Here is an 11925-nt window from a genome sequence, read left to right as displayed (position 1 = left end):
CACCCATTAACTCGTCATTTAGCATTAGGTATATCTCCTAATGCTGTCCCTCCCCCCTCCCCCCACCCCACAACAGTCCCTGGAATGTGATGTTCCCCTTCCTGTGTCCATGAGTTCTCATTGTTCAATTCCCACCTATGAGTGAGAACATGCAGTGTTTGGTTGTCCTTGCGATAGTTTACTGAGAATGATGTTTTCCAGTTTCATCCATGTCCCTACAAAGGACATGAACTCATCATTTTTTATGGCTGCATAGTATTCCATGGTGTATATGTGCCACATTTTCTTAATCCAGTCTATCGTTGTTGGACATTTGAGTTGGTTCCAACTCTTTGCTATTGTGAATAGTGCCGCAATAAACATACGTGTGCATGTGTCTTTATAGCAGCATGATTTATAGTCCTTTGGGTATATACCCAGTAATGGGATGGCTGGGTCAAATGGTATTTCTAGTTCTAGATCCTTGAGGAATCGCCACACTGACTTCCACAATGGTTGAACTAGTTTACAGTCCCACCAACAGTGTAAAGTGTTCCTATTTCTCCACATCCTCTCCAGCACCTGTTGTTTCCTGTTTTTTTAATGATGGCCATTCTAACTGGTGTGAGATGGTATCTCACTGTGGTTTTGATTTGCATTTCTCTGATGGCCAGTGATGATGAGCATTTCTTCATGTGTTTTTTGGCTGCATAAATGTCTTCTTTTGAGAAGTGTCTGTTCATGTCCTTTACCCACCTTTTGATGGGGTTGTTTTTTTTTCTTGTAAATTTGTTTGAGTTCATTGTAGATTCTGGATATTAGCCCTTTGTCAGATGAGTAGGTTGCAAAAATTTTCTCCCATTCTGTAGGTTGCCTGTTCACTCTGATGGTAGTTTCTTTTGCTGTGCAGAAGCTCTTTAGTTTAATTAGATCCCATTTGTCAATTTTGGCTTTTGTTGCCATTGCTTTTGGTGTTTTAGACATGAAGTCCTTGCCCACGCCTATGTCCTGAATGGTATTGCCTAGGTTTTCTTGTAGGATTTTAATGGTTTTAGGTTAACATTTAAGTCTTTAATCCATTTTGAATTAATTTTTGTATAAGGTGTAAGGAAGGGATCCAGTTTCAGCTTTCTACATATGGCTAGCCAGTTTTCCCAGCACCATTTATTAAATAGGGAATCCTTTCCCCATTTCTTGTTTTTGTCAGGTTTGTCAAAGATCAGATAGTTGTAGATATGTGGCATCATTTCTGAGGGCTCTGTTCTGTTCCATTGATCTGTATCTCTGTTGTGGTACCAGTACCATGCTCTTTTGGTTACTGTAGCCTTGTAGTATAGTTTAAAGTCAGGTAGCGTGATGCCTCCAGCTTTGTTCTTTTGGCTTAGGATTGACTTGGCGATGCGGGCTCTTTTTTGGTTCCATATGAACTTTAAAGTAGTTTTTTCCAATTCTGTGAAGAAAGTCATTGGTAGCTTGATGGGGATGGCATTGAATCTATCAATTACTTTGGGCAGTATGGCCATTTTCACGATATTGATTCTTCCAACCCATGAGCATGGAATGTTCTTCCATTTGTTTGTATCCTCTTTTATTTCATTGAGCAGTGGTTTGTAGTTCTCCTTGAAGAGGTCCTTCACATCCCTTGTAAGTTGGATTCCTAGGTATTTGATTCTCTTTGAAGCAATTGTGAATGGGAGTTCACTCATGATTTGGCTCTCTGTTTGTCTGTGATTGGTGTACAAGAATGCTTGTGATTTTTGTACATTGATTTTGTATCCTGAGACTTTGCTGAAGTTGCTAATCAGCTTAAGGAGATTTTGGGCTGAGACAATGGGGTTTTCTAGATATACAATCATGTCATCTGCAAACAGGGACAGTTTGACTTCCTCTTTTCCTAATTGAATACCCTTTATTTCCTTCTCCTGCCTGATTGCTCTGGCCAGAACTTCCAGCACTATGTTGAATAGGAGTGGTGAGAGAGGGAATCCCTGTCTTGTGCCAGTTTTCAAAGGGAATGCTTCCAGTTTTTGCCCATTCAGTATGATATTGGCTGTGGGTTTGTCGTATATAGCTCTTATTATTTTGAGATACGTCCCATCAATACCTAATTTATTGAGAGTTTTTAGCATGAAGGGTTGTTGAATTTTATCAAAGGCCTTTTCTGCATCTATTGAGATAATCATGTGGTTTTTGTCTTTGGTTCTGTTTATATGCTGGATTACATTTATTGATTTGCGTATGTTGAACCAGCCTTGCATCCCAGGGATGAAGCCCACTTGATCATGGTGGATAAGCTGTTTGACGTGCTGCTGGATTCGGTTTGCCAGTATTTTATTGAGGATTTTTGCATCAATGTTCATCAAGGATATTGGTCTAAAATTCTCTTTTTTGGTTGTGTCTCTGCCTGGCTTTGGTATCAGGACGATGTTGGCTTCATAAAATGTGTTAGGGAGGATTCCCTCTTTTTCTATCGATTGGAATAGTTTCAGAAGGAATGGTACCAGTTCCTCCTTGTACCTCTGGTAGAATTCAGCTGTGAATCCATCAGGTCCTGGACTCTTTTTGGTTGGTAAGCTATTGATTATTGCCACAATTTCAGAACCTGTTATTGGTCTATTCAGAGATTCGACTTCTTCCTGATTTAGTCTTGGGAGGGTGTATTTGTCGAGGAATTTATCCATCTCTTCTAGATTTTCTAGTTTATTTGCATAGAGGTGCTTGTAGTATTCTCTGATGGTAGATTGTATTTCTGTGGGATCAGTGGTGATATCCCCTTTTTCATTTTTTATTGCATCTATTTGATTCTTCTCTCTTTTCTTCTTTATTAGTCTTGCTAGCAGTCTATCAATTTTGTTGATCTTCTCAAAAAACCAGCTCCTGGATTCATTAATTTTTTGAAGAGTTTTTTGTGTCTCTATTTCCTTCAGTTCTGCTCTGATTTTAGTTATTTCTAGCCTTCTGCTAGCTTTTGAATGTGTTTGCTCTTGCTTTTCTAGTTCTTTTAATTGTGATGTTAGGGAGTCAATTTTGGATCTTTCCTGCTTTCTGTTGTGGGCATTTAGTGCTATAAATTTCCCTCTACACACTGCTTTGAATGTGTCCCAGAGATTCTGGTATGTTGTGTCTTTGTTCTCATTGGTTTCAAAGAACATCTTTATTTCTGCCTTCATTTCATTATGTACCCAATAGTCATTCAGGAGCAGGTTGTTCAGTTTCCATGTAGTTGAGCGGTTTTGAGTGAGTTTTTTAATCCTGAGTTCTAGTTTGATTACACTGTGGTCTGAGAGACAGTTTGTTATAATTTCTGTTCTTTTACATTTGCTGAGGAGAGCTTTACTTCCAACTATGTGGTCAATTTTGGAACAGGTGTGGTGTGGTGCTGAAAAAAATGTATATTCTGTTGATTTGGGGTGGAGAGTTCTGTAGATGTCTATTAGGTCCACTTTGTTTAGAGCTGAATTCAATTCCTGAATATCCTTGTTAACTTTCTGTCTCAATGATCTGTCTAATGTTGACAGTGGGGTGTTAAAATCTCCCATTATTATTGTGTGGGAGTTTAAGTCCCTTTGTAGGTCACTCAGGACTTGCTTTATGAATCTGGGTGCTCCTGTGTTGGGTGCATATATATTTAGGATAGTTAGCTCTTCTTGTTGAATTGATCCCTTTACCATTATGTAATGGCCTTCTTTGTCTCTTTTGATCTTTGTTGGTTTAAAGTCTATTTTATCAGAGACTAGGATTGCAACCCCTGCCTTTTTTTGTTTTCCATTTGCTTGATAGATCTTCCTCCATCCCTTTATTTTGAGTCTATGTGTGTCTCTGCACATGAGATGGGTTTCCTGAATACAGCACACTGATGGGTCCTGACTCCTTATCCAGTTTGCCAGTCTGTGTCTTTTAATTGGAGCATTTAGCCCATTTACATTTAACGTTAATATTGTTATGTGTGAATCTGATCCTGTCATTATGATGTTAATTGGTTATTTTGCTCATTAGTTGATGCAATTTCCTCCTAGCCTCGATGGTCTTTACAATTTGGCATGTTTTTGCAGTGGCTGGTACCGGTTGTTCCTTTCCATGTTTAGTGCTTCCTTCAGGAGCTCTTTTAGGGCAGGCCTGGTGGTGACAAAATCACTCAGCATTTGCTTGTCTGTAAAGTATTTTATTTCTCCTTCACTTATGAAACTTAGTTTGGCTGGATATGAAATTCTGGGTTGAAAATTCTTTTCTTTAAGAATGTTGAATATCAGCCCCCACTCTCTTCTGGCTTGTAGAGTTTCTGCCAAGAGATCAGCTGTTAGTCTGATGGGCTTCCCTTTGTGGGTAACCCGACCTTTCTGTCTGGCTGCCCTTAACATTTTTTCCTTCATTTCAACTTTGGTGAATCTGACAGTTATGTGTCTTGGAGTTGCTCTTCTCGAGGAGTATCTTTGTGGCATTCTCTGTATTTCCTGAATCTGAATGTTGGCCTGCCTTGCTAGACTGGGGAAGTTCTCCTGGATAATATCTTGCAGAGTGTTTTCCAACCTGGTGCCATTCTCCCCGTCATTTTCAGGTACACCAATCAGACGTAGGTTTGGTCGTTTCACGTAGTCCCAAATTTCTTGGAGGCTTTGTTCATTTCTTTTTATTCTTTTTTCTCTAGACTTCCCTTCTCACTTCATTTCATTCATTTCATCTTCCATCAGCGATACCCTTTCTTCCAGTTGATCGCATCTGCTACTGAGGCTTCTGCAATCTTCACGTAGTTCTCGAAATTTGGCTTTCAGCTCCATCATCTCCTTTAAGCCCTTCTCTCCATTGGTTATTCTAGTTATCCATTCTTCTAATTTTTTTTCAAAGTTTTTAACTTCTTTGCTATTGTTTTGAATTTCCTCCCATAGCTCAGAGTAGTTTGATCGTCTGACGCCTTCTTCTCTCAACTCGTCAAAGTCATCCTCCATCCAGCTTTGTTCCATTGCTGGTGAGGAACTGCGTTCCTTTGGAGGAGGAGAGGTGCTCTGCTTTTTAGAGTTTCCAGTTTTTCTGCTCTGTCTTTTCCCCATCTTTGCGGTTTTATCTACTTTTGGTCTTTGATGATGGTGATGTACAGATGGGTTTTTGGTGTGGATGTCCTTTCTGTTTGTTAGTTTTCCTTCTACCAGACAGGACCCTCAGCTGCAGGTCTGTTGGAGTTTACTAGAGGTCCACTCCAGACCCTGTTTGGCTGGGTGGCAGCAGCGGTGGCTGCAGAACAGCGGATTTTTGTGAGACCACAAATTCAGCTGTCTGATAGTTCCTCTGGAAGTTTTGTCTCAGAGGAGTACCCGGCCGAGTGAGGTGTCAGTCTGTCCCTACTTGGGGGCTGCCTCCCAGTTAGGCTGCTCAGGGGTGAGGGACCCACTTTAGGAGGCAGTCTGTCCGTTCTCAGATCTCCAGCTGCGTGCTGGGAGAACCACTACTCTCTTCAAAGCTGTCAGTCCAACAGGGACATTTAAGTCTCTGGAATTTCCTGCTGACTTTTTGTTTGTGTGTGCCCTGCCCCCAGAGGTGGAGCCTACAGAGGCAGACAGGCCTCCTTGAGTTGTGGTGGGCTGCACCCAGTTCGAGCTTCCTGGCTGCTTTGTTTACCTAAGCAAGCCTGGGCAATGGCGGGCGCCCCTCCCCCAGCCTCGCTGCTGCCTTGCAGCTTGATCTCAGACTGCTGTGCTAGCAATCAGCGAGACTCTGTGGGCATAGGACCCTCTGAGCCAGGTGCGGGACACAATCTCCTAGTGTGCCGTTTTCCAGGCCCGTTGGGAAAGCGCAGTATGAGGGTGGGACTGACCCGATTATCCAGGTGCCGTCTGTTACCCCTTTCTTTGACTAGGAAAGGGAACTCCCTGACCCCTTGCGCTTCCCAAGTGAGGCAATGCCTCGCCCTGCTTCGGCTCGCGCACGGTGCGCTTCACCAACTGTCCTGCACCCACTGTTTGGCACTCCCTAGTGAGATGAAACCGGTACCTCAAGCAGAAATGCAGAAATCACCAGTCTTCTGTGTCGCTCAGGCTGGGAGCTGGAGACCGGAGCTGTTCCTATTCGGCCATCTTGGCTCCACCCCAACTTAAATGATTTAAGTCATTCCTTTTACTATAGTCACTGATATATAGTATGCACACAAGAAGTATTATCTCCTTATATGATGTTTACTGTTATAATTACTGTAACTATTACTGAGACTATAATTCCTTCAAGTCAGGAAATTCAGTGATTATCACATACAACTGACACCAATGTCTAAATCCACAAAACTTTTTAGGTATTGTTATTACCTTCATCCTTCTCCCTTTTTGTAGAATCTCACCTCTCATATTTAATATCTTGAAGAACATTTAGCGGGTTTCTTTCAAGCATTGCATAGATGAAATATCTGAATACTTGGATGAGTTTACCAGTGTTTGTCTCTGACTTGCTATAAAAAAACATAGTTTGGGTGTCAGATTGCTGAACCAAGAGTCATGAGGCTGGGACATTAGTTTGGCTTTTACCACTGACTAGCTGTAAAACTTATATAAGTCACTTCAGATTTCCAGGTTGAGTCTCTTCCCCCAAGGACTGAGAAATTTGAAGGCAAACTGGGTCTTATTTATCATTGCATCCCCAGGGCTGATATATAGTAGACTTAGTGAATGTTTGTTGATTTTATTCAATTGAGTTGAACATGGATTAAATTAAGGAAATTTGCTAAACCTCGGCAAGTTCTTTTTCAGCTTAGTCTTTCTATAATTTTACCACCTTTTTTCCTTTAAACCTCCTTTTTCAAACAACCCCTCTCCATTACAAACAAACTAAATAAAATTAAATTGGCTTCCAGTAGTAATCATTTTCATCCTTCCTTCCCAATGGATGTTCTTTGATGCAAACTGTTTGGAAAAGATGCTAACATTATCCATTCTCTGTGTGTCCATGGACTGTTTTCCTGAAGTGACAGGCTAATCTCCTTTATCTCCTCAGCCTTGCACCAGCAGCTGTGCTGTGGGACCAAGATGGGCAGGGCTTCACTATCCAGAAAAAAGGCTTTATTTTTTCTGTTAGTATTTTAATACGATAATAAATTATAATAATGATGGAGAAATCATGACATGTGAAAGCATAGGGGCCTTCAGTTTTCCATCTTAGAACTTCAAACCACAGGCAACAAGTCTGTAATCTGAACCTCAAACCAGCCTCTTTCAAAATGTTTCTCTTCAATGTGTTGACTTCAGCTCTTCAGTGAATATATGTTTCCTGTGCATTGTTTTATCAGAATTAAAAAACTTTTAAAATAGTTTACAGTAAATATGTCTATGTGTCTGTCACTTTTGCAAATAAAATAAAATTTTCTCTTACTACAGGAACCAAGAAGTATTATTTTAAGGTTGTCGGGAAGGTGGGCAGGAAGTCAATGGAAAAACTGAATGGTATAATAATTATTAAGATAGAAGCTTTGGTGTTGAGTGGAGAGCAATTTTGTACAGATTTATTTCTATTAGTATTTCCTGATACGAATATTAGGAAATGCCAGGTCTGGTTAACTGATTTTTTTTTTTTTTTTTGAGAATTTTCGACACTGACCTCATGAGGCTTTGAAATTAATATAAGCAAGATGCCTTGGTCAAGAAATGAGACTGTGATTCCTCAGTGCTGTCGCATTGTGCCACTTATGGGAAGAGAACCAACATCATCATGCTCCACCTCCCAAAGGAAAAAATGACAAGGAAAGCTCAGCAGCACCATTCACAGGCAGTCAGCTAGGCAAGCCCTTGGGCAGGCACACCCATGTAAGGGGAATTTGAGGGTCTTATTCCTGCCTATATCTTCTAACACCCATTTAGTCCACATTATTGAACTTCATTAAATTTCCTTGCTGTGAATTGAACCGAATTAAGGCCTCCTTTGGCCTTAAAAATCTATAATTTTATCCCTTCTCCTCACATCTGAATAAACCCAACTCTAGAGAATTTGAAGTTTGGGAAGCACCTGGAGATCATACCTTTGGTGGTATAGACACAAGCCTCTGCAAATGCGGTCATACCAGCTATAAAATGTCTCCAGTGGCTTTCTGAGCAATGAATGAGTAAGTTAGATGCAGAGCCAAAGAGGAAAAATTGGAGACGCCCATGGGAACTGCAGCAGATAGACTGCCTTGTGGTTGCATGCAAAGATTCTGAGAATCTGGAGATTCTCAGAAAATCCTAGGGGATGCATGGGCATGAGGGAGTTGAGGGTCTCCTCTTCCAAAGATGGTGGCAGTTGAACTGGGAGGCTGGATGGTATTCCTCTGCATCTCATCAGGAGATGAAGCCAGGTAGAAATAGGCTGGGTCTGCCTACCACCAGCTACTCATTTCCAAACTGAGCTGCTCTTCTGGCCCATATGGGACACCTGGATTTTTTTTTTGAAGAAATGGTCACTTGGCTAAGAGAGTGGACAACATCCCCTTCTAGCCCTGTGGTTCTCCCATCTTCTCTCCATGGCCCAGATGAGTGAGTGAGGAACAAACTAACAAGTATTTTTACATTAAAGTAAGCTAACATCCTCAGGGCCTATGAAAACATGTCCAGAAAGCCATAAAGACACCAGTAACAACTTCTCCTGGTTTGTAACAGGAAAATTGGATTCAGATTCCAAGATTCTCTTAGTGATGAGTGATGAAACCACCACAGCAACATTGAGGGTACGATAACCTCCAAATTCTATTCTAATTCCTGACTTGGGCACTAGAAACGGGACTAAGAGGCTGAGAAATATTGGAGAGGTGCAAAAAAGATAATCAATCAGAACTGGGGGCACCTAGCTTAACATAAAGTAGAAATCTCAAAAGTATGTGATCAAGATTCTTCTTTCCTTCTATCTCTTTGGGTCAGTCCTCTTGTGATGATTAATTTGCTCCCTAAAGCATCCTACATCCTGTTATATTTAAGGCTCTATTGACTTCCTGTGCTCAGAATGATCTTCTTTAAACATTTGAGATAAGACTCTTAGAATGTGTATATTCTTGGTGGTTATTATATAGGAAACATATGAATCCAAATGTTATCCTCCAAGACAAATTGGCAGGAATGTCAGGATCCTTTTGGGGCACTGTTTTGTAAAAACGGAGAGGTAATGCATATATCTCATTTCCAAGAGCCCAAAGAAGACCCTCAATAACTGTTGAATTGAGAGTAAAATTATCATTTGGAGGCTTACCCTTCCAATCTTCATAGATGCAACCCCTCAACTTATGGCAGGATGCAGGATGTGAGTTGTTAGAGTGACAGAGTTGGGGAGGGCTATGAAAACAGGTTATATGGTAGATAGGGATGAATCTATGGCATGCTGCTAATTACTTACGCCTTGGAGTTGGGCTGGAGATACTGCATCACCTCCTCCAATGATGCTGAGGGGCATCATTGGATCAGCAAAGTAACAACCCCAAGCCAGATTGTACTCTGTCTCTACTATGTTCTCCTGGGAAATCCAGAGAGGTCCTAGCTATGGTCCCCAGTACCTTAAAGCTTACAACTTATCTGTCATTATGTTTAGCAGGTGTCATCAGGACTCACCTGAATATGACACCTTTTATTAAGCCTTTTCTGATTGACTCATGCAACTACACCATAGTTCTGTATTTTGGCCCCCACCACCTTCCAAATACTGTGTGCTTGTCTCATGTAATTTCTCAAACTCTATTTTGTGTTACAATTATTCATATATGTGTCTTATCTTCATACCAGAGTAAAACATTCTTGAAAAGCAGGACCTGTCTTACATAGTTCTGTTTGTTCTGGTGTATCAAAGTTGGCTCCATCCTCTTAACAAATGTTTGACAAATATTAGTTGTTTTGTTTTGAATTGAATATAATGGTACACCTCAAGGGAAGGAGTTTTATTAAATAGCTTTTGGAGCACATCATCACAGTCCCCTCTCCATCTCTGTAATCTCTTCTCATCTCACCAAATGACTCCTCCTCTTCTCAGAGAATTGGCTTTTATGATATTCTGGTTATCAGCCTCATAACAAAAGATCAACCTAAAATGAATTGAATGTGGCCTGTTTCTTCTTTCTGCTTATTTACACATGGGGGTTGGCTGTAAGATGCTGACATGGAGAAAAGGAGATATGAGCAGCTATGGTAGGTAGTATGGATGTACAGCAGAGACTAATGCAGGGTTCACCACACTATATCTTCTTCCTGGGCATATAAGAAGTCTACATTTCCCAGCCTCCCTTGCAGTTAAATGGGGCCATATAACTAAGTTCTGGCTGATAGAATCCGATAAGTAGTGACGGAAGCTACTTTCCTTCTAGTCCTTAAAAATATCTCATGAAACCCTTTAACCTTCTCTTCCTTGCTAGGAATATAAAAATTCTTGGAGGCTGTGTCTGTAAGTCCATCTCTGTTGCATAATAACCACTCTAAAAGTTAGTGGCTTAAAACAAAAACAACTATAGTTAATGTCTTGGTATACACAAGGGATTGGTTCCAGGAACCCCATATATACCCAAATCCCCACATAATCAAGACCTCAGCCAGCACTGCAGAATCTGCCTATACAAAACATTGGCCCTCCCTATAGGAAGGTTCACATCCCTCAAATACTGTATTTTCAATCCATGTTTGGTTGAAAAAAAATCAGTGTATAAGTGGACCTGAGCAATTCAAACCTATGTTGTTCAGGGGTCAACAGTATTTTATTTGCTTGTGATTCTGCAGTTTAGCACTTTGAGAAGGGCTCAGCTGGGCAATTCTTCCATAGATTTTGTTTGGGATTATTCATGTGGCTGTATTAAGCTGGGATTGACTAAAGAGCGGGTTGATCAAGAGGGCCTCAGAACTTAGGAGGGTTTATCTCTACTCCATACAGTCTCATCCTCCAGCAGACTAGCTAGGGCTCTTCATGAGGTAGAGGAATAGATTCTAGTAAAAAGAATCCATGTGGAGGAGACTAGAAAAGGTGATGGGAGAAGGAATTTAAAAGGAGGCATAATTCACTGGGGGTTTGTCACTACAACAATCTAAGATTTAGATTACGTTCCAGGTGAAAAACCAAGATGGAACTATTTCAGATCCCTGAGTCATCATTTGGTAGAGTGTCCTGATCTGCATCAGTCTGTGACGTAAGAAAATGTTATCGTGTTGTCACTAATATTTCAAGGTTTATTTGTTGGCACAACATAGCCTAAAGTGTTATCCTAACTAATACAGGGAGAAGGACATTGCTCTTGAGTTTGGTAAGTATGTCTGTTATTAGTATATGTAGACTATAATCTTAATATAAAACCATAAATTACTTTCCTGATATGTAGAATATAATCTTAATATAAAACCATAAATTACTTTCCTGAAGTAATTCTTTAGTTGATAATACTTCTATTAGTGTCAAGTTTTACCATTTATACAGTTATTACTGTATAACCAATTTAATTCAGGTGCCAACAGAAGAAATACATGAGAGTCAGGTGCTCTTCAGTGACAAAAAAAAAAAAAAATTCAGGCCTGGTGTTACATGATGCACAAAGATCACAAAAATAGAATTAGCAGGGCTGATACTAAGGCGTGGATCTCTTACCCTTTACTTCAGCAGACTCATCATTCTTACATAGGATAGTCTTGGGCCATTCACTGTGCTTGGTGTAGGCCAAGCATCAATAGAGCTTGAGATCAACCTATGAACTAACATTCCTTGGAGAAGAAACAAGAACTAAGTTAGAGCCCCCTTGTCATAAAAAACGTAGGAAGTCAGTTTATGACAGTGCTGATCCCAAGAGAATTAGGATGTATTGTCTGTCTGTCATCAAGTGGCAGATTCAAAGCCTAAAAGCTAGCTGGGGTGAAGATGCTGAGCTTAACCAAAGAGAGGTGCCAAGTCTCACGCTAGCTAGGGAAGGTGCTTAAGGCATGAAGAGCCCATGGAGAGAAGGGAGGCTGCTGCAAGGTCAGTTCCAAAGCCTACAAGGCACAA

Source organism: Nomascus leucogenys, chromosome X, assembly GCF_006542625.1.
Source record: "Nomascus leucogenys isolate Asia chromosome X, Asia_NLE_v1, whole genome shotgun sequence".
Lineage (NCBI taxonomy): Eukaryota > Metazoa > Chordata > Mammalia > Primates > Hylobatidae > Nomascus > Nomascus leucogenys.
The sequence above is the reverse complement of the archived record's forward strand: the minus strand, read 5'-3'. Positions refer to the sequence as shown.